This window comes from Cyprinus carpio, chromosome A21 (assembly GCF_018340385.1).
Source record: "Cyprinus carpio isolate SPL01 chromosome A21, ASM1834038v1, whole genome shotgun sequence".
In the NCBI taxonomy this organism is placed as follows: Eukaryota; Metazoa; Chordata; class Actinopteri; order Cypriniformes; family Cyprinidae; genus Cyprinus; species Cyprinus carpio.
Genome location: NC_056592.1, coordinates 21,817,975 through 21,842,387, shown reverse-complemented (window position 1 = coordinate 21,842,387; position 24,413 = coordinate 21,817,975). Strand labels below are relative to the sequence as shown.

The window sequence follows — 24,413 nt, the reverse complement described above, 5'->3', positions numbered from 1 at the left end:
AGATTCATTTCACAGTGTAAACAGCTTTATTGAGAGTGCTTAAACTGCATTCACACCAAATCCACCCACACTGTTTTTCAGTCATATTCCAATGTGAACACGTGATGGATGTGTTTAACCATTCTGCTGTTTTTTGCCGTTTACGTGCCTAGAGACACCTTCATTACAAAAAACAAAGCAAAAAAAAAAAAAAAAAAAAGGTTCTCTGTGCGTACCATCAGCTAAAATCCTGCAGGACCCTCAACATCGTTTACACTAGTGTGAGGAATCACTTCTGTTTTCACTTTTGCTGTATCTGTCGCTGTTTGCACTCAGAGTTAATGCACTCTGACAAAAATAAACAAACAATCCTTGGTTTACTTTAGAAGTATCGTTTTATCATTGATAGCACAGCTACATCTGCAAGAGGTCTATTTAAGATCACTTCATCTGGAGAGATGTGTACAAACATCTGACAGACGTCTTTAAGTCAGTTTTACATGCATTCTAAATCATAAACATCTTAAAGACATCTGATAGGAAACGTGCTATAGATGTATTGCAGATGAGCAAACACTCTAAAAAATACATCTTGCAGATGTATGTGTGCTATCAGGGCGTTGGATTATAAGACATTTAGGAATTAATAATGAAATAGTTATTATTTCACACAATTTCAAGTTTATAATCCATATTTTATTGCAGTTGGCTATAATTAAAAATGGAACTCCTGCATCCAGAGGAGTGTGTGGCAGCTCAAGCTGAAGAATGAATACCACATTAAAACCTGACTGCAGGAGATGATCAGAATAAAGCAGGAGACAGAAGGCTTTCCTGAAGGTCTGCTAGATGAGCTCTAAAGGTCATTTCCACACACGTTTCTGCTGAACGCCTCCCGCACATTTCTCCGAGAAGCGAAAGTGAAACAGCAGAGGCTTTAAACCCTCCAGTGTGTCTGTGCTCGTCCTGAAGCCTCTGCGAACACCAGGAGCTCGGATAAACCGCTTTGATTCCGTTAATAAGACGCCACGGTGGATTCTCCGGTAAGCGTGTTTCAGGCTGTTTAGAGATAAAGGACTTTCTGATGATTGCTCTGAATGACTCCAGCTGATTTCACAGCAGCACATCTCTACAAACTGTTACAAACTGCTTTTAATACCATGGTTTAGAAAAGCCTTATAGCTTGTATTGTGTTTGCTGGTCTGAGAATTGTAGATTTGTGGGAGTTTCATTAAGAATGTCATGTTCTGTGACGATCAGAAGAGCTGTGCTCGCGAATGTGAAAGAGAAAGTGACTCGGCTGAGGCGCGTTTAGATCAGTTTAGATCGGATGCTTGATGTTCAGTGTTACTAGGCATCGTTACATTGGTGTGCATCGTTAAATGAGTGATTATTGTGCTCTGAAAATCTTTGGAGGTTAGGCCTATCTAACGGTGACGGTGACGTAACGCTCGCCCGTTCGTCTCTACCGGAGAAGGGAACGGAGTCAAGATGGAACAGAACGTTCTCGGCTCGGGTTTCTCTATTCTGTTATTGCGTCCTTCATCGTCAGTTTATTCCTCTGTTGCTTTGTGATCACGATTACAGGTTTGTTCGCGAACGCAGAATTGTGGGTCATATTCAGAATCATGCGGCAGATCAGCGGGCGTCAGCAGAGCGCTGCCCGCGGTGTCCAGAAGGGGGCAGTCTGACCTCAGACATCCGCAGACTATACGAGCGAGGCCCCTGGGAAGATGGCCGTCAGGGGCCCAGGTCTCACCGCACATTCACACGGGGTTAAGGCTAGATGGCTTTTTTAGATTGTGTTTTATTAATCTACACCTACTCCTTACAATAATGCACAAATGGTCATTTCTGTTGTACAGTGTGAGAAAATGTACACTATATTGATGTGTGCATGCCCAGTAGTTTTTTGCTGTAACCGGGCGTCTGTGTCAACGCTTGCGGAGGGCGTGTCTGAAGCTTGTCATACTGACAACAGCCAATTACATTGGACCGCAGTTGGTTAGCGCCTGAGACAGGCTATTTGCATAAGGTGATGTGACTGGCTGACACCTCTGTGGTGCTTGAAAAGTTGAGAAATTTTCAAATCCTGCCTCGAGTAACGCCAGTGACACCACGCTGATGGACCCACAATTCAGTTCAGCGATGTATGACGTCACCACTTCAAAGAGAAGCGTTAACGCTGACGGCCCGTGTGAATGTACGTCATTTCAGCCAGTGCACGCGCTCAGACCTTGTGTTTCTCACGCTGAGCAGTGAGGGATAAGGGAATATAGCCAAATCCATGCTAAATTATTATCAAAAACGCTCCAACTGCTTTGCAACCAGAAGCTTTAGCTTAGCTTTAGCTACCTGAAACTAAGGAAAGGACTAGAGATGCTATAACAACTGCTAAAGCTGATAAAAGATAGACAAGTTCATCCAAATAAAATAAGTAGTTTTATAGCCTACATTTCAAAAATACAAATGTATCAGAAATAAAAAGAAATTGGCCCCAAACGAGCCAGCTGAACGGCAGTGCTCAATGTTCACAGTGTGTGTGTGTGTGTGTGTGTGTGTGTGTGTGTGTGTGTGAATGTGTATGTGTGTGTGTGTGTGTGTGTGTGTGTGTATGTGAGAGATCCAGAGCTTCAGTCCTGATGCCACACTAACATCTACTGATGCTCTGAATCACATCAGAATCAATCAGATCACTGCACACATCAAACACAAACACAACAACAGAGTAAAATGCAATGCTATTCGGCTCTAAAGAGAGAGTAGAGTATGGCAGAGTATCTGCAATGGGCTCAATTACTGATTCTAATATTTTCAGCCAAATTCTAACAGGGATTTCTACAGGACATTGCTGTTTAATGGCGTAGAAGGCCCTGTGTGCTTTATCTCTCAGTTCATTCACAGCATGATTAAAGTTTCCTGGGGATGTGATTTTCAAACCCAGGTAGTTGTAGTGTGATGTGTGTGTTATCTGGTTAGTGCCTAATGTTCCCTGGGATCTGGATGTTTTCTGAGAGATCATGATTTTGGTTTTCTTCAGGTCTGGCAGTATTGTTCTGGCAGGTCCAGGTTCTGGTGTAAAGCATGTTGAGTGGAGACCGCAGAAGCAGATCTGATCTGTGAGGTGTGTAGAGTGATCGCTCCAGACTGATCACCAGTTCATTGATGTAAATGTTAAATAATGTTGGGCTTAAGCAGCAGCCCTGTCTCACACCATGCTCCTGGGAAACATACCTCTTACGTTTGGTGCTGATTTTTACACCACATTTACTTTCAGTGTACATTGATTTGATAAGGTCATAGGTTTTACCTCCTATGCCGTATTCAATAAGTTTTTAAAATAGTCCTTGGTGCCAAATTGAGTCAAAGCTTTTTTAAAGTCAATAAAGCATGCATAAATGTTTCCTTTATCTTGGTTAACATGTTTTTCAATGAGAGTATGTAATGTATAGATGAAGTCTAATAGTTGAGCTGTAGTTATTATGCTACAGAATAACTTTCCCAGGTTGCTGCTCACACAGATGTCTCTGTAGTTGTTAGGATCAGATTTATCACCCTGTTATCAAGCCTTGATTCCAGATGTCAGGGAAGTAATCTACACTGAGAATCACATTGAATAGTTTTAGAATGGACAATTGAAATTTACTGCTAGTGTGTTTTATCATTTCATTTAATATCCCATCAGGTCCAGATGCTTGGAGGTTTTTGAAATTTTCTTTAAGTTCTTTATCAGTTATTGGGAAATCTAATGTATTTTTGGTTCTCTTTGATTGTTAATTCTAGTTTTCTCAGTTGGTTGATTGTTTGGTTTTGTTTACAGTTTGTGTCTGTTTGTACTTTATTAAATAATGTTTGGAAATGACTTCCCCATATTTCTCCATTCTGGATCGCCAATTCTTCATGATCATTTTTTTTTTCAGATTGTTCCAGTTATTCCAGAACTGGTTTGTGTTCACTGACTTCTCAATTATTGTGAATTGTTTTTGGGTGTATTGTGTTTTTGGTTCTGAGTGTGTGTTTGTATTGTTTTAGTGTTTCACAGTAAAGAAGACAGATCTCTGCATTATTTGGATCTCTGTGTTTTTGATTTGACAATGTTCTCAGTTTTTTTGCAAATAGTTTGGCAATCCTGATCAAACCAATTTTTGTCATTTTTGGGTATTTGATTTTTTCTATTTTTTATTTTCAATTTGGATTATTTTGCTGATTTTTCAAATATGTCATTTAACTCTTTGACCGCAGGACTGACCCCTTCATTAGTGTGAGCATAGGTGTTATTTAGAAAGTTATCTATCAGCGCTTGTATTTTTGGCTGCTAAGTGCTTTCTGATATTCTTCAGCGCTGTTTTCAGCCCATCTGTATGGTTTTCTGATGTTGTACAGTTTACTGGGCTTTGTGTTATTTTCTGTTTTTTGAGATACACAGTGATGTGACTGTGATCAGACAGAGGGGTTAGTTCTCTAACAGTGAATGATCTGAGAGACGAAGGATCTATGTCTGTTATCATATAATCAACTGTGCTATTCCCCAGAGGTGAGCTCAATGTGAATCTAAGTGTCTCTTCGTAACCTACCGTTGATGATATACAGACCCAGGCTTCCACAGAGCTGCAGGAGGTCTTTCCCATTCTTATTTACTATATGATCATGGTTATTTCTGTGGATATGGGAGAATGTGTTATTAATAACAGTCAGTTTGTTGTTGATGTATTTGCTCCCTTGTGTGTCGGTGAAGTCCGGCTGTAGTCCTGTTCTTGCGTTCAGGTCTCCACAGATGTGCATGTTTCCCTGGGCCTGGAAGTGGCTTGTCTTTTCCTCTAATGTGGAGAACGTGTCTTCGCTGAAGTAGGGGGACTCTGATGGCGGGATGTATATGGCACACAGGTTTATATATTTTCTGGATGGGAGCAGTACCTTGTGGATTTTAAGCCAGGTGTAGTATTTGCATTGCTGTACTGTGTTGATGTGGTTGTGGAGTTTTGATTTGTACCAGATTATTTGTCCTCCTGAGTCTCTTCCCTGTCGGACTGTGTTGAGTTTTTGTGATGGTAGGATGATTTCTCTGTAGTTGGGTGGGCAGTGGGTGATGGTGTCTGCCCTGCTCCATGTCTCCTGTAGAATTATAATATCCATCTCCTTGATGCTTTTATTGAATTCTGTGTTTGAGCTCTTTAGCCCAAAGGCTGTTGAATTCAATCCTTGAATATTCCACATTGATACTGACAGAGTCATTTTAAGAGTTCAGGGTATAGAGTTCTTGTTTTCAAAAATAGAGGTAATCCTTTTCTAATGCAATATAATGTTTTGAAAAAGAAAAGTTTTTTTTTTTTTTTTTTTTTGTCATTGTTAGGCAGGTGTTTGCATGCTGTGTGGACTCTCACGCTGTCAGCTGGGCACTGATGTAGTTCAGCAGCTGTCGTATCTCACTCATCTCCAGTGTATTTGCTTGTGCTTTCAGGGCCTGAGCGTAGCTCCTGGAGTGTGTGAGTGGTGCTGGGTTCGGTGTGTTATCGACTGAGGGTGCATGAGCGGGTGGAAGGCTGGTCTCTGCTGCTCTTCCTAGTGTTGCTCCTCTGTCTGGAGTAATGTTTTTGTGGTCGTGGGTGTCTCGGATGTTGATCTGGTGCAGACTGGGGTTTCTGCTGATGGACTGGTGTAGGTCTGTGGTGGTGTGGCGCTGGTGCATGGGGTGTTCTGATGTGGATTTTAGCATGGTGTGGGGGTCCCTGGTATTGTGCAGCCAGTGGTGGTCGTTCTCTGTGATGGGACTGTAGGTTTCTGCTGGGTGTCTGGTTTTGTGTTATGTAGGTTGGCAGCTGTGTTGTTTTCAGGGGAGTAGAGGTGGTTTGTCTGTCCCACGCTGTGTCTTTCAGTGTTTTTGCAAACACATTGACTTTGTCCTTCTTTATGTGTACATGATCGTACAGGTCTCTGATTGTGATGGAGGGGTGATGAGCCAGGTGCACATTGGGCAGGCGAGCACATCCTTTGGAGCATTTTGGGGCATTTGCAGGGGTAAAGAGACCCCTCATCTGTGTTGTTAGGGTCTACATGGGGGGAAGTCATGGCCTAATGGTTAGAGAGTTTGACTCCTAACCCTTAGGTTGTGGGTTCGAGTCTCTCTCTCTCACACACACACACACACACACACACACACACACACACACACACACACACACAGTGCTGATGATATAAATACAAGTGACTCCTCCGCTAACAGATGTGATATAGTGATATATCTTGAGAGCCGTGATGGCAGTAAATCACTATCACAGAGGTTCAGAATTTTCTTATTCAGAAATAAAATGTAAAACTCTCTCACTGAACAAGTAAACAAGAGCTTTCAGCACACCATAGTACTTTAGTTTTGGGTAAGTAATTAATTACTAGCTACTACTTACATCTTCAACAGTGTAATTAGATTAAATTACTAATTACTTTCTCTACGGCAATGCATTACTTATTACTAATTACGTTCTAAATCCCACATCAGCCTCGATCGGACATGAGCCAGCTCTTTTAATTCATTCAAATTAATAATATAAAAGGGCATAAATGATTGACCAAAGTATTTAAAGGGAGAAGGTTACATTTAAAACATTCAGTTTTACATTAGAAGTTCAATTTTGTTAAATTCACTATTGCTTTATATAGAAAAGTCTATACAGTATTTAATGGCATTACAGCAGAAGTAACTGTAATTGAACTACAGAGTAATCCCTTACTTTACTTTTTCAAAGGAAAAGTAATTAAATGACAGTAATTAATCATTTCATTTTCATTTATTTTTATTTATGAAGCACAATAAAACAACAATAGTTGTCTATTGTGCTGAATAATACAGTTTAAAATGACTCAAATACATAAAACAGTAAGACAAGACAAACAAATAATAATTACTCAGTAATGCATTACAACACTGATATTCATCTCCGATGGTTTAACCTCATGTTGTGTTGCGGTTCATTTGACCTGGAGAGGATTTTCTTTTTCTCTCACACACACAAGACCAACTTAAAAAAAAAAATAAAAAAAAAAAAGAAAAACTTTTTGGTAATTTTTGTACAAACCACCTTGATACACTTGTGGTGTTTCTTGAGAAAAATGACTGGCCTGCAAAAAATTGCTTATCAATTTCTTCGTGTCAGATGTTGGATTTAATATTTTTTATCAGCTTGTTTTCTTCCAGTAAGCACAGGTTTTATCTTTCTCTTTAGAAATGACTGATCAATGAGTCTTGGTGATAATATAGCATAACGAGAGATTTGCAAGAGATTTTTAGAAGCCTGATCATTTCTGACCAGGACCAGCAGCATAAGGCTTAAACGATCCTCCAGTATAATAATACTAAAAATAACATTAATAAACATTAATCATAATTAGTTAGAGTTTTAAACGACATAAAACATATTCATTAAATCTTAAGTTTCATATTCAAATTTGTGTTTTGCAGCAATGACTGGCTGACTGTACATTGAGGCTTCTTGAATGAATGAATGAATGCATGGACATGAAGCATTATTTTAGGCAGGTCACTTATACAGCATTGCTTGAGCGACTACCATTATTCACACCTTATTTGTTGAGTTCATCGATTGACGAGTCAGAATCAAGTTTGTGTTTAATCATATACAATAGATGTTAATGACATACTGATGACATTTTATCCATGTTTAATCTAACATACCTGTGCGAGTCAGTGCAGCTGTCCAGCAGAGGGCGCTGTGAGTCTGCCAACACACTATCTGCCAGAGGATCACGTGCTTCATAGCAGGAGCTAATCAAGATATCTGAGTATGTCAGGCAGTCATTGAAATATCAGCGCTGAATCTGAACTTTGTTGTTTACCCTGCATGGCAGTCAGCAGCGAAGTAAACAGCATTTCAAGGCATTCATATGAAACAAATGCCTTTGTTTACAGGCCTGACTGATAAAGGATTGCTCAAATAGAAGAACTTGTTTCTACATTTGTAATGCATTTATATTATAACTCAGAACTTGCATCATTGCGAGAAAAACTGTCAGTAGAACTATGAGGAGCTGTACGGAGGATAACACTGGATCTGTAGCATGCAGATTAAATGAAACGGATGTTTAAAATGACTAACATCATGGTAACTCTTTTAACTTTGAAAACTATTGAAACCCTTAATGCATGTCACGCAAAGTGTAGATCATCCATAAATGTTCCACAACAGCAGCAGGTTTGATTCCTTCCCTGTGGGTGAATAAGGTGACCTCCCGTAGCAGATTATTGTCTCTTCAGAGAGTGTGAGGAAATGAACAGAATATGCAGCGTTTGGATTCACAGACAAAAAAAAAAAATACACGTTCAGTTGCTGGCACACATTTACAGGAAATAGATTGAGTATATGGCACAATGGCCAAAAGTGTGTGAGGCCGTGCTGCGCTTGGTTTACTTGCTTGTGCAAATGCATTGTGTGTTACATGCATCTCATTCTCCATAATGATCATCTACAGCAGTCTGTTTGAAATAACAAACACGATGAAAGCGAACAGCTGCTGCCTTGCTTGTCTTCATCAGTTATCAGATGTGTTGAGATGAGGCCTGATATGCTGCGCGCCGTATTACGTAAGGTGTCTGTAAAAGCCATTCCCAGGCCGTTCTAACATTTCAGTCCATCACTCTGCAAACTGGCTCAGTGTTTTAGAGCAATGCAACAATGATCATATGAAATCAAAGTGGCTCATGAAAGAAAAAAGCACATTTTTTCTCAAGGGTGAATTGCACAATCACAATGACATGATGTCTGTCGTATGGCTTGCCACTACCTCATGTACGCCTCCACATGCAGCAAGCGTGTGAGAAACGCATGTGATGTGGAATCCACAGGCCTGCAGCTTCCTCTTCTAGCGAACGCAGGTTTATGCCTTTCATTCAGTCGCAGGTTTTGGAGCGATAACATGCTTTTCAGCACAAGCCTACCAATCCTGAAAAGACCGGAAACTGCTCTCTCAGAAAAAAATGTGCTAGAAGCTTGTCACTAGAGCAGTAACCTTAAAAGAACACTTCTGTGTCTTCTTTACCCTTAAAGGGATCATATTTGTATCCTAAGAGTACCTTAAGGGTAGATTTTACTGCTCAAAGGTACTTAGATGCAAAGAAGGTTCAACCGTATCCTTTTTAAGGCAAGCTGCTGTGCCTCTAATTCTTGCACATTATTTCCTGGGAGTGTAATAATGCTGTTAAAAAGCTGTGTTAAAGACATCATCTCCTTGAAAGACAGAGAGATTTCAGGGCTTTTATTGTTTTATGGTGTCACAGATGAGCAATCAGACAGCATGTGGTTAGTTATGTGAAGTATGGCATCCAGGGAAGGAGGGTGGATTCCAGCGATACTCAGGGATTTCTTGTAAATGCCTGCGTTTCCCCTCAACGGCGACTCCGTCTGGTCACGCTGCAGAAGTGCTGCTGGAGATAAAGTCACGTGATTTACAAGAAATCCAAGCTGCCTCTGCCTAGGATTCTGCAATGAGCTGACGTTGAACTTGAGAGCAGCGTCCTGAGGCTTTATGTGGGTTATGAGGAAACACAGCAGACGTCTGAAAGCCCGCGAGACGCTGTATCACATCATCTGCTGCATGGCTCTGCTAATGATGCCCATGTTTATCATTTCATACCCTGCATGTTCAAGGGGTCTGGAGTCACTGGTCTTGTGCTGTACAGTGCAGTAAATGCATACAGTGCACAAGAGAAGAGGTTCTTCAATCGCTCATATGTCGTCATTTATGTACTAGGTCAGGCCTTTGTGTGATTGTTACGCTGTTGTGCAGGTTTCAGGCTCTCAGAAGTACAGCATTTGCGTCTCTTGACCTGATTCAAAGTCCTCAGCCCTTAAAGGATATCAGCCGCTCACACAGTCACAGTCAGATCAGGTCATAGTTGTACTTCTCACTCAATGTGATCATTCTCTGATAACGAGCTAAAAAAACCCTTGTGAAACATTCCCACACTCTGTGTTGGCAGAAGAGACTGACATTTCTAACAGATGTGGTCAAGTTAAATACAACGTTCCTGAAACAATTGAGCTCAGCTTCCCTTTTCCACTCAGCCTCACTAAAGAACAGAAAGGGTTATGTGAAGTTTTGTAATACTGCTGGCATACAGCAGCTCTTCAGTGGTCTGTAGTAGAGTAATGGATCATTACACAAGCGCTGTTTCTCTACATCAGACTAAGAGCTGTGCAAACAAACAGATAAAAACGATTAGAATATGTTTTACTGGAAAACACTATTTCAAACTTCATTTAATTGAACGTGTTGCTTGCTGTTTCCTTGTAATTAATTGTGAAATTTACAAGCAGTTTCTGAGTGAAAGTTGTTTCTACACCAGATTTGTTCCATGCATCCACTTCCTAAGAAATGTTCTACATGTGCATATATTACAGATTCACATGTGATAAATAGTCAAGTCATCTTTATTTATATAGCGCTTTAAACAAAAAAGATTGCGTCAAAGCAACTGAACAACATTAATTAGGAAAACAGTGTCAATAATGCAAAATGACAGTTAAAGCAGTTCATCACTGAAATGATGAAATATTGAAATATTCTCATATAAAGTGTAAACCTATTTGAAATGTAATCACTTATATATACAGGCCATATAAATGTGTGTGTTTATGAATGTGTGATACACTCATCAGGGTGTTGCTGATTGTTTTTAGTCTTTCACAACGCATTCAGAGAAACCAGAGAATGCTCTTTTACGTCGACTGGTTTATCACAGATCATTAAAAAATATCCTAAAGCACATCAATATATGTTGCTAATATAGTTATAAGAAAAACATGCAAACAGAATTTTCTACATTATAATAATATACATTCATCGTGACTTTTTATCTCAAAATTCTGAGAAAAAAGTCAGAATTGCAATATATAAATGTTATACACATGCAATTGCAAAAAAAATTCTGTGGCAGGAACAGGCTTCCATGTGTACATTTATCAGTTAAATATATATAATGTTAACATATACGGTCGCTACATATAATGAAAAAAAAAGAGTCATATACATATTATTAACATTTGTGCACATTTAATATATGCTTATGTTGCAAAAAAAAATGTTATATATATATATATATATATTAGTGCTGTCAAATGATTAATCACGATTAATCACATCCAAAATAAAAGGTTTTGTTTACATAATATATGTGTGTATACTGTGTATATTTATTATGTATATATAAATACACACACATGCATGTATATATTTAAGAAGAATATGTTATGTTTATATATTAAATATATTTATATATAATATAAAATATAAGAATATAAATATATAAATGTATATACATGTAAATCTTTTTCTAAATATATACTTTATGTGTGTGTATTTATATATACATAATAAATATACCCTGTACACATACATATATTATGTAAACAAAACTTTTATTTTGGATGTGATTAATCGTGATTAATCATTTGACAGCCCTAATATATATATATATATATATATATATATATATATATATATATATATATATATATATATATATATATATGTTTAAATATACGCTGATATTATATATGTATTAATCGTTAACAGTCATATCTTCTAAATGCTTTGCTGATTATGATTTAAATTGGGATTGTATGTTTGGTCATGAGGGCTAAATGAATGTGAAATGAATGTAATATTTTAGTGCAATATTCCTGCTTCTTTAATATTTTGTATTCTGAGCAGAATTCATGTACAATATGCACCTCTAAATATACCCCATTTATTTCTATATAAATAAAAATATAAATTTTAGAAGAACATTTTATTATATTTATGGCTGCTATATATATATATATATATATATATATATATATAAATAATTATATACATATTTTAAACACGTACATAAACCATTTTCTATGGGTATTTTATAGATGTTATAAACTTATTCGTGTATGAGTACACTGCTTTCTCCTCCCTCACACTTGGTCTGACCCTTTGGTCTTTGTGCTGTGGGAGAATCAGAGTACCTGAAGGAGAGCATGCAGATGTATGGCTTGCTCGTGGGAGTCAGCGGATAACTCTCTGAGGCTTTCTGGCCTCTAGCCGGCCCTCATACAGTCCCTCTCTGATTTAATCTAAGCTCTGAGAGTTGATGGAGTTCAGGAGTGGGAATGCATCTGTTTGCGTTTTGTTTTATGATTGCACCAGAAAAGCCATAAAGAGAATATGGTTTGTGTCAAACTATAGCAAACGTATGATAAACACATTCCTGAGCCGATCGCCACTCCTTATAAGACACGCTAAAGATGGCGAGCTCCCATTCATCTTCTGCATGAGCTCTTTCACAAACACCTGCTGTCTACCACAAAAACACAACGCCTACAACCAAATGATGAGCTGATGAGCAATTACTGAATTAAAGAACTATTTCTAGATTGGGAACACATGATGTAGAAACCATTTTCACTCAGAAATGACAAAGAAATGGCGAGTCATTCATTGAATGAAACGTGAAATTTTGAAGTAGAAAAACTGAATTAGTTTTTGCTCTTTAACTTTATACACTGTGCCAGATTTAACTCATGACATTTAGTTTTGATGGTATAAATGAACGTACTTAGCTTGATTCAGTGATATTAAATTACATTTCTGACTTGAATAAAAGCCGTGAATTTAGGTTGACATTTTTTCGTGTCGCTTGCAGAATCATATGTGATATAATATTATCTGTATATGTAGATATAATAATGTTTTTTCTTGATATGCAACACGAGTAAATAATAGATCCTTATATTTCACCCTCAGACAACAAAAATTGTCACTGTTTCAAAAAATACAAATATGTACCATTTAGGTATTAATATGTACCCTTTGGGGGCAAATAAGGTACTTTTGAAAAGGCATTGTCCCAGTGATAGCTTTTGTACCTATTTTTATGAGAGTGATCTCAGTGGCACTTACAATGGTTTTTGGATGGTTTTTTTTGTGAGTCATAATAAACCGCGGCATATTCATAAGCCATTCCTCTCCTCCTGTTCATACACTCTCAGAAAAAAAGGTAAAAAAAAAAAGCTGTTTATGGGACGGTACCCTTTCAAAATGTACTAATATGTACCATTTAGTTATGAATATGTGCACTTTGGGTACAATTCTGTAACTTTAAGGTACTAAAATGCTTCCTTTAAGGGTAAATAAGGTAAAAATGTGTACCTTTTGAAAGGATCCCGTCCCAGTGACAACTTTTGTACCTTTTTTTCTGAGAGTTTACCGGTTCTTCCAACTGAAGAGAGTGTAATCATAACCAGACATGTAGGTTACCGTGTCTGCACTGCCAGCTACACAATACTGAAACCTGAAAGACGACTTTAGCGTCTGTGTTGAGTATCGAAGCATAACAGAGGCGATCTGCGTGAGCAGGTGCTCTATTAATAAAACCATTGTTGCTTGAAAGTCAGTTCTAGTAGTGAAAATAAAAGAAAAGCTTTGCACTGCTTTGAGGAATGCACAGAACTCGATAAACTACAGATCGTGTCCCGTTATTATTTGTGGATTAAAGACAGTATATTTATATGATATGTTATGAAAATGAATATTTATACAGCAATGTCTCTAAACGGAATCATCGCTGTCTCATGGAGCAACTGTCATAACATGATAAAGCAATCAGGCCCTCATGTTCAGTGTGTCTCGCTGCTGACTGACACGCAGACGAAACAAAGAGCCAGCTTAATAATGCACCTCATCATCATCATCTTCATCATCATCATCATGTTTAGAGAGGTTCTGTTGTACACTGTGAAAAGCAGAAAACTGCTATCGTTACCTCAAAGAGCATTTTCTACCTGATTTAACCAATAAAAATGACTTTTATTGATATTAAATGTATATAGGTTGGTTCAGTGATGTTAAATAATATTTTTGACTTGAATAAAACCAGTTCCCATTTTTTTCAGTGTATTAACAACAACAACAATAAATGAAATAAAATTAACAACTGGATGTGCATTATTTTAACATTATACATATATATGGGATGTTTGTTTGAAATCAGCATAAACTATCTCAGTGTTTAGAGTGTGAATATTTGTGCATCAGTTCCTCAGAATGCTGTCTTTTCTTTGAAAATGAGTACTTGTTGACAAGGAAAGACAGCAGGTAGCTTGAGATGTAATGTGACTCATGTGGGAAGACAATGAAACAAATGTACAGGGCGGAGTGCTTTTATTGTGCACCATTTCCAGTCAAGCTGTAACATTCTCAAAGTTAATTGAATTAATTGGTCCATTTAGATAGTACGGAGCCCCGCACATGACATGCAGGAAAAAATAGTAGCTAAATCGTGTGCACGATTTATTAATTCATTCCCTCAATGTACTAAAACGTGCACACGATTACTATTGCACTCCCTCGATTTATAAATTGTGCATTTTAGTACATTGAGGGAACGAATTAGTAAATCGTGCGCACAATTGATTTATTTTTTTCTTGCATGTCATGTGCGGGGCTCCGTAAGATAGAGACAGTAAAAAATAAAATAAAATAAAATATGCATTGTACATAGAAAATTATGCACACAAATACAATTAAGTTGTGCGTATTTGAGAGACATGCACTGTAAAATGTTTATTGTCAAATTAACAGTAACTGATTGACCATATTTCATCAATGAACAAAATACAATAATAGCTAGGGCTGGACCAGAATATTAGATTATTCGAATATCCGTTAGGTGGGTTGGCATTCGATTTTCAATTCTGAGATTCGAATATTCTAAAAAAAAAAAAAAATTCTGAACACCTGGCACCCCCTGCGAAACGAATCGCTCATGAGTGAACGTCATGATTCAGTTTATCTGGAAGAGAAGACAGACCTGCCAAGACCTCAGCTGTGTGGGAGCACTTTATATTGAGTGAGGACGAGACAAAGGCAGTGTGCCAGATTGTTGGAGTAAAAAAAAATGAGCTGCTTTTATCCGCCATGTTCATCAGTATTTTTTCACATGATAAAAACGTGCACTTAATTTACTTGGAAAATACTTGGTATACGTCAGTCATTAAAAAAAAAAAAAAAAAAAACGTACAGTAGCCCAGCCTAATAATAATTTGTTTGTATTAAAAGTTTTGCTCTAAACAGACCTGTGCTGTGTGTTTTGTATCACTAGTGCAGTGTCTGTTCTGAGCATATAAGCCCTGATTTCCGCTGCACACGTCTGCGGCTCCGACGCGGCTGGAGCTGATCGCTGCCTCTCTAGTCAATGCTTGTGTTTACACCAGACACTCTCCGCGCCGCTTCGCTGAAGATAGGCGCCTAGTCTATTTCTGACACACGCCGCGTCCAAACCCCACAGCAAATACAAAACAGAAGTCAAAAAAATCCTGTACATTTCAAAATAAACACCCCGTGCAGACTCCCAATCGTATTTCACATTACTACATTCATGATAGGAGGCCAGAAATAGATGACGAGAGGTTCATCCGCAAAGTTAAAACACCTCACATTATTATATGACACCACAGATCCTTTTTACAAGACAATTAAAAAAGGAAATGATATGGAGTTTAATTGCAGGAGTTGTAGGAGTGGAATAAACAGAATAAAACCAGACAAAACATTAACATTTAGTCAGCCATGTTAGAACACACAAAAATCAAGAAAAACAATGTTGTTTGTTTCAAGACCCCCAAAGTTCAAGACTTGGTTATGGCCTTGACCCCTTTAAAGCATTAAGGGAGAGCTCTGCTCTCAGCTCTTTAACTGTAGGCTTATTATATTAATGTTAACATCTACCACAACTATTTCCCAGTCTCTACTGCAGTGTCGGGGTCCTAAAGTCCCAGAATGCATTGCGTTGTCGACGTCACATTCCCGTTCTCTATAGCCTACTCTCTTGTCGAGTCTGTCACAGAGTCGTGGCGTGAGGAGCTGCGTGGATGTTTTCCATGATCATTTAATACTACTGTATTCAGATTTACAGTAGGCTATTTTCCCAGAATGCATTGAAAATCTACAGTAACATACACAGCATATACAGTAGGAAATGGCTGAGAATACAGTAAATTACACTGAAAACAAAAATGATTTACAGTAAAGTGCTAGCGGTGAAATGAGACAGGACAAAGGAGTCGGACATTTAATTCTAAACATGACTCAAAAGTCCTTTGCCCTACAGAGTGTTATTAACACAACATATGAAATGTGATGGAAAATGACATTTGTTTGTTTAGTAAAATGACAATGACAGCTCTCTCTCTCACACACACTATATATAAATGATTTGTGGACATCATCAGTAGAGCTGAATAATGGCCCTATTGTTTTTTTAGAGTCTGCTGTTTTCCTCTTTCCTATTGTGAAGCTGCTTTGATCTTTATAAAGACTAAAGCACTATAGAGAAACATGTGACTTGACTGGCTTGGTAAACATCATCAACTATTAAGGTTGGAAAATTGTGTTTTAAAGGTGTTGGAGACAAACAGCTTGATTTATGTGGAGTTAGATTGCATGTTTCTGTTCAGGTGAGGAATCCTATAGTCGTGTGTATCCGTCTCGTGTGGGATCATCTCCTCTTCTGAGTCAAGCAGAAGCTGGTCTCTGTCATCCATCTTTTGCTGTTAATATTTTGAGCTCTGATTTCATGCAGTTGTCTTAACCTGCTACAGAGGAAAGGCAGCATTGTGTTGCATCTCAACCCTTTCTTACCACATCCTCTCAAACTCAGTCAACCCATCTCTGCATCAGTGCCCCCCCATCACCCCCCCATCCGCCAAGCCCATGCTGACTCTTCATTCTTAACTTAGAATGATACTTTAAGCAAAAGTCTACACCAGGGTTCCTCAAATCTTCCGCTAGAGGGCCAATGTGCTGCAGAGTTTATCTCAAACCCTGATCAAACTCACCTGCCTGTGATTGTCTAATGATCCTGAAGACATTGATCAGCATGCTCAGGTGTGTTTGATTAGGGTTACAGCTGAACTCTGCAGGAGAGTGGATCTGGGAGGCCATGTTTGAGGATCAGTGGTCTACACATATGACCTAAACATTTACATCATACCTTCCTCACATGTGCACACCACTGTATACGTACATATACACACACAGCAGTGAGTAGTGAACACACACCCAGAGCAAAGAGAGCGCTGTACATTCACTTTTCCTACTCCTGCCGGTACTGAGACTCAAACCCAAGACCTTTGGGTTGCTAGTCCAACTCTCTAACCATTAGGCCATGACTGCATGTTTATTACTTGTGCTATATTTATTATTATTATTGTATTCAAGGAGCCAAAGGAGCAAGCTCATATGGATCTTTGATACCTATTAACTTTTTTTTGTCAAAGTTTGTCAAAATATCGTGCCCTTCCGTGGTCTAGACATCACAAATTAGTAGAACAACATCTTCAGTAGTACATTAACTGTGCAATCCTTGCTGTTGTTTGCATCCGAGTCTCTCCAATATGGCCATGCCTCTGGGAAACTGACCGAACGGTGACGAAGGTGCAAACGCTCTGTAGGGATGCACGGCTCCGATACTGCCATTTTCTCAGGTATCAGTCAGACGAGACCGATCCAAATCTGATATTGTGAGTATACTATTCAGTGTTGTTGTTAAGCCCCATTAAAGGCACAAAAACATTACAAAGCACCACAAAGTTTCCACGCACGAGTTCTGAAGCCGTTCCATAGTGTAAAGTGAGGTCCAGATTAATATTTGAGTCGTTAGTATACTCTTCTCTCATCAGTTACAACAGTCAAGATGATGAAACTCTCTCCAAGATGATTTAATGTTTCTATTATTATACTTGATCTGTAGATAAAGATCAATGGTTTTGCATAAAAGGACTTTATCTGGCTGGAGTTTAGTGCTGTTTCTAAAGCATGTTACTTTCCACCAGGTGCCCTTACCCAAAATAAGTAAACTTCAGGTTTATTTTATTAAGTATAGTTAAGTAAAGTTCAGGTATATTCAATCAGAGCACACCTCGCTTTTCAGAACGATTTGTAAACGTTTCAGAAAGGTGGGGCATAGAGGAGAAACAATAATGTACAGTACAGTAATGTTCCACATAAACACATTTAATTTCACCAAATACACCAAATAATGTTCTTTTAGCAACATCATATGAATATATGAATATACAAATATCAGTGTTCTAGTAGTATACTTGTAAGTGTACTATTTCAATACTTCTTGAGACTTTTATGTACACTTTAAGTATAATGATAGTCAACTTTGAGTACACTACTAGTTTACCTCTGTGTTTGTAGTTTGTACTGCAATTATACTAAAAGTGAACTTCTAGCTATACTGATAGTTTACTTATTAAATACTTTGTACACTTTGAAGTATAGTCTCAGTAAACTACTAGTTTAGTAGTTTTATACTGCAAGAATACTCGTAAGTTTTCTTTAAGTGAACTTTACATCATACTTTAAGTACACTACTATGTCCCTATTTAGGTTTTAATTTGTATAAATTTTGTTATATGAATATCTGAACATACAAAACATCCGAAGAAAGAACAGGGTCTGCTTGTAAACAACAACATTTTATTCTAGCTTCATGCATTCTTTTTTTATAAACACCTGAATGTGGGTAAGTTTCATAAGTAAAAATTTAAGAAATAAACAGCATTTTGAACAAAAAGCTGAAAAAAGACTATGTATTGGATTCAGAATGATAATCAAAATGTAGATGGAGTTGATTAACACCCCAAAGCTCTTCATGGGTCAACATTTTATTCCATAACGTCACACAGTTTTGATGCTGTTAGGGTTTGATGCTGTGATGATCGTCCCTGCGTTCCATTCGGAAGGGCTCATCCCTCATCCCCTCAAAGTGTTCACCCTCTGGAGTGAGAGCCCTGAAGGGTTGAAGGGTGTAGGGCACCAAACAACTGTTTCTTGAAGTGCCCACACGGACGCGCCGTCATCATGCAAAGGATCATGGGAGCCCGAAGTGTCCATCAGTTGTACCCTTCGAAACCCTTTGAAGTGGCCAGTTGTGAGCACTTCGGTTTGGAATGACCCTTCAATATGGCGGCCATGATTGTTTTCACTCCGAAGTGCCCTTCAGAGGACGATATATCCCGTTTGGAACGCACCACGTGTTAGATTACATCTGGAAGCATCTGTTGTTTCAGTTTCTTCTTCGCTTGTGTCTTGGAAATTCTGTACAGAAGATGTGTAATAGCGCCCCCTACAACATAACAATGATTCCTAGCTATAGCTGGAGTCGTGGCCTAATGGTTAGAGAGTCGGACTCCCAATCGAAAGGTTGTGAGTTCGAGTCCCGGGCCGGCAGGAATTGTGGGTGGGGGGAGTGCATGTACAGTTCTCTCTCCACCTTCAATACCACGACTTAGACCTTGAGCAAGGCATCGAACCCCCAACTGCTCCCCGGGTGCTGCAGCATAAAATGGCTGCCCACTGCTCCGGGTGTGTGTTCACAGTGTGTGTGTGTGTTCACTGCTCTGTGTGTGTGCACTTCGGATGGGTTAAATGCAGAGCACTAATTCTGAGTATGGGTCACCATACTTGGCTGAATGTCACTTCACTTAAACTATAAATAGAGCCTTAACAAGTAGCTATAGCTCAAATATATTTAGACTTTTTCTAATTATACGTCAAGTGTACTTAAATCTAATTTTAAGTATATTTCTGAGAAGTTGTTTCTTTAAAGTAGAAATAGAGCCTTAAAAATTACAATTGCAGTTTTTTGCCAGCCATAGGATTTTTACTACTTTACTACTACGAGACTGCTCTTCTTTCACATGCAGCAGTCGAGGTCTGTGAGGCCACATCATAAATTTTGGGAAATACCAGCAGCGGCCCCAAACGCACAGCCTTCTGTGTGTGTGATAAGAGTTAGGGAGAAACCCTGCGCTCCACTGACTCATACACACACACTTCAGTTTTGCTTCACTGCGAAAGAGTGACTCACGTAAACATTGTGATTATTTTTAAGAAAAAAGATAGTCTTAATGCGGCCTATATGTCTGATTAACCCCAGTGATTCACAGGAAACATGCTCCGTTTGACTGTCATGTTGAAACGTGTCCTAAAATAACTTGTGTAATGTTCTGTAAGGAAAAGGAAACCTCCGGGGAAGTGAAATACTACCGTGGAGTTTTATTCAGGACAGATAAACAAGGTCTACAGTAGATATGCTGTACATGTGCATGTTTGAGTGACGTTTGCTTCGGAAAAGACCCAGAAAGCCTGATGTTGTGAGAAACAGCTTCTCATGGCTCTGGTGTGATGACGGTGGTCAGGACGGGACTTTTAGGTTTCGCTACAGTTGGTGACAGCAGCTTTTGATGACAAATGGGGAACTGCATTCACTGTACAGTAAAACTAAATATCAAGTAAATACAATAACCTATATGCTTGCATTCTACCTCCATAAATGAAACATTGATGCATGAAGTAATGGTAAATATCACTTGTGAACAGTATACCTGCGGTGTCATCTACAATCTTTATCAAAAATGAAAAAATGCTGGAAATGTAATTTTATTATTTCTCTTCACTGGTAATTCACTTGGCCATTTTATTCCATTATCAGTGGACATACACACATCCATTACAGGACAATTACTGTCATTTTTCTAAAACAACAAATATCATTTCCAGCACAGATTTATTTATTTATTTTTTTCAAAAATAAATAAAATAATAAAAATACTCTGTGATACAAATACTACACTACTGTTTGGAGTTTTAGAGTTTGGGGGTTACATGTTTCTGGAAGAAGGCTGCATTTAACTGATCAAAACAGCTGTTTTCTGTGTGAATCTCTGTTAAAGTGTAATGTATTTCTGTGATGTGCAGCTGTATTTTCAGCATCATTACTCCTGTCTTCAGTGTCACATGATCTTCAGAAATCATTCTAATATGATTATTTGCTGCTCAAGAAACATTTCTGATTATTTTCAATGTTGAAAACAGTTGTGCTGCACAATATTTTTTGTGGAAACTGTGATACATTTAATTTTTCAGGATTCACAGATGAATATACAGTGAGTTCAATAGAACAGCATTTATTTGAGAAATATTTTGTAACATTAAAAATGTCTTTACTGTCACTTTTAATCAATTTAATGCAGCCTTGAAGAAAAATATTCATTTAAATTTTAATTTATTTTTTGTACTGAACCCAGACTTGAACAGTTGTGTATTTGTGTCCACTGGTTTAATGTTAGGAATGAATAAATAAAAGACATTTGAAAAATAATAATAATAATAATAATAATAAAAACATAAAAATAAATAATGAAAGTAAGACTGTTGCCCGTAGTTGGAAAAATGCTGAATGCTCAGGATATGACTATTGTGGAAGCAAACAGTCTTGTGAAATGTGTCAAATAAGCAGATGATTATGTTCCTCTTTTTAAAGTCTTTCTGTCAGTGATGGGTACAGATGGAAGGACAGAAAATCTCCCGCCCGCACCGAGAGAGTCATGATAGAGCGACCTGTTACGACAAGTACACTATCTAGAGATCTGCTGCCAAACCAAAGCAGCGAAACCACTCACAACCTTCAGATTAGTGTTCAGCTGAACCTGGGATTTGCTCAGCGGTTTATTCTTAATTTATTACATTTGACCCCAGCTGAAGGTGACCATTTAAAGGAAGAGTTCAGGGTTAGCTCATCAATGGATACTCTGCAGTGAATGGGTGCCGTCAGAATGAGAGTCCAAACAGCTGATAAAAACATCACAATAATCCACAAGTAATCCACAGCACTCCAGTCCATCAGTTAACATCTGGAGAAGACAAAAGATGAAACACATCCAGCATAAAGATGCTTTTAACTCAAATACATAGTCTATAATCCATAATAACACTTCCTCCAGTGAAAAAGTCCAGTTTTCATTTGTGGCTGAACTATTGCTTTAACAATTAACAGGCTAATATTTAACATGACTCTAATAAAAAGCGTATGAAAGAAATAATTATAATTTAATGTTTAAGTGGCACTTTTTATTTTATTATAATTTTTTTAAATGTAAGTTGTGTGTGTGTGTGTGTGTGTGTGTGTGTGTGTGTGTGTGTGTGTGTGTGTGTGTGTGTGCTATATATTTATGCATACTTCATATACTCATAACGTCAGAGTGATGTCAGAGGCATGTTCATGATTGACAGATGAATGAAAATTCACTTCTTGTCATTTTTTTGTTTTTCCTGTTTTCTGTTTTGATTGACTGCTGGTTAGTGGGTCGCTCTGTAGCTGCTGGGGTCAGACTCAGGGTCAAGGTCAGGCTCGGAGTAGGCTTGGGTTTTTGACTCAGAACTGATCTGAGGACAGATCTGACCGCGGCGCTGCTCCAGTGGCCCAGATGTTTTTGGATGTGTGAATTCTTACATAATGTGTTATTCAGCAGTAATGTATTTTGCTTCAGTCACGTGTGTGTGTGTGTTTGGCTGCTAGACCGGCTGGATGAGTCCAGCGCTTTAATCACGTTCAGATGGTCGATTTTCTGCCCTGACCTGAAAAACCCACAGCTTCTATATGTTGTGACAAGCAGTTCAACAGAAACACAAAGAACTACCATCTGAAGCCTGTGCCAAGATAACAAGAGCTTCAAAAACAAGGATCAGCTCGAGAGAATGTTTGAAGAGCTTTTATGTCATCAGACAAATGCTGCATGTACACATCTTCAGGACATGAGTGTGCATATCAGCACAGTATTCCTGCACACATATTCATTCATATTCTACACAGAAGAACAAGCTGTTTGTCTTTCTCTAAACCGTCAGTCAGGCAGTTTTGAATTTTTCTTTTTAATTTAAAAATAATAATAAAAAAAATGTATGTATAGTCATTTTTATTTCAGATTTAGTTTGAATTATTTTACAACATCAAACTACATTTAAACTAAATCAAAAATGAGAACTGTTGCTTGGAACCTAGCTGAAATAAAATATGTTTAATATTTTATTGTATATGTCACGCTCACAGCATGATGTCTTACCGACTGTATGTGCATCTTCATATTTCACTGTAATTTATTTCAATAATTATGTTTCTGTGTGCATTAACGGTTGGCTGTTAACTGTGTTTCATTGACTCTGTGCTCGTTAATATCAAGTCTGAGCGGATTCATGACACTTTGATGGGACAGTTCATCCAAAAATCATAATTCTGTCATCGTTTATTCTCATATCATTCTAAACTGTGCGACTTTCTTTCTTCTGAAGACATTTCTCAAAACATCTTCTTGAGGACACGAGGACGAGTAAATGATGATTTTTGTGTGAACTATCCCTTCAACAGCTACAAGTCATAAACATCACTTCAACACACAAATGAGATTTGGTCAGTAAATCACTCCTGTTTTACACTTGTGTGTCCGTCCTTCATACGATCACAGCCCAACCCAGTCTAAAATCATATCTACTTTAAACTCTTCAATTTTAAAATCAGTTTGAGTGTTCTCAGCAATGGTTGAATTCACCAATATTTTTAATTTGTTATTTATTTTTTTGTGACTGTTGACTGTTATTCACGCCTTCAGAAATGATGCAGTGCGTGATGTTGGTGAAATATTATAGTAAGTGATTTCAGGTAATTCTAGGCGATATGAAACACATGCTCATCTCTGTGAAAGTGTGTGCACAGCAGCGTTTGCAGAGAACACAGTCCTGTGTTGAAGATGAAGAGTTAATTTGGGTAAGCATGTGGCAGAACAACAGTTTGAGGTGTAGGTATTTTACTGTAAAATTAGCTTGTCTTGCAATCAACAGCTGATAAAACCACTGAGTGAAATGTCAGTGGGTTAGTAGTTGGCATGCCGTCTTACGAGTCTAAAACTGTCTGAGAGAATGTATTTCCTCAAGAAGGAATCAAGCAGTGAAGGTTCTGAACTGTGATGTATAACACGAGTGTCCATAAATCACACATACACAACAGTCAGTGTGAGCATTCAGTTAGAGGAAACGCCTCACACTTCCTCTTTCCTCTGTTTCAGAGCAAGATTTAATGCAGGAGGCTGTGGGAAATCTGCTGACCTGAGAAGACCGGCTCAGAAATGATCTCTCAAGCTATGACTTTCATCAGCTGATACTAATGAAAGCACTTCATTACAGGACATTGTTTTAAAAGGATGTTTTCTTGAATCTGGCTCTGTGGTGGTTTCGTTTTTCATCACTTGTCACTTGTTTAATGTGTTTTCTTTATTGCATTTACTTGATGCTTTTCTCTAAAGTGACTTATTGATCCATATGACGGGATTCGGCTGTAATGTTCTTTATTCTCTTGCCTGAACAAAAAAATAAATAAACTGTTTTCCTCACTGAATCATACCTGGAATTTTCTGAATTTCACTATGACAGAAATGCAGCGATTAACTTTCTGAATGTTTTTCATGTTTTGCTGCTCCACATCGGGTTGAAATGAATGAAGCAGAATCTGGGTATCAGTTCCAAACTCGTACGATTGTCTTTCTTCTGTG

The 24,413-nt window shown here is 38.1% G+C and overlaps 1 long non-coding RNA gene across 1 annotated transcript; it reads left to right on the top strand.

The window, feature by feature from the left end:
• Positions 1-593: 593 nt before the first annotated feature.
• On the top strand, positions 594-24,264 carry LOC109053830. Its single transcript, XR_006153063.1, has 2 exons — positions 594-1,022; positions 23,931-24,264. It is a non-coding gene; the product is annotated as an uncharacterized LOC109053830 (long non-coding RNA).
• The last annotated feature ends 149 nt before the right edge of the window (positions 24,265-24,413 follow it).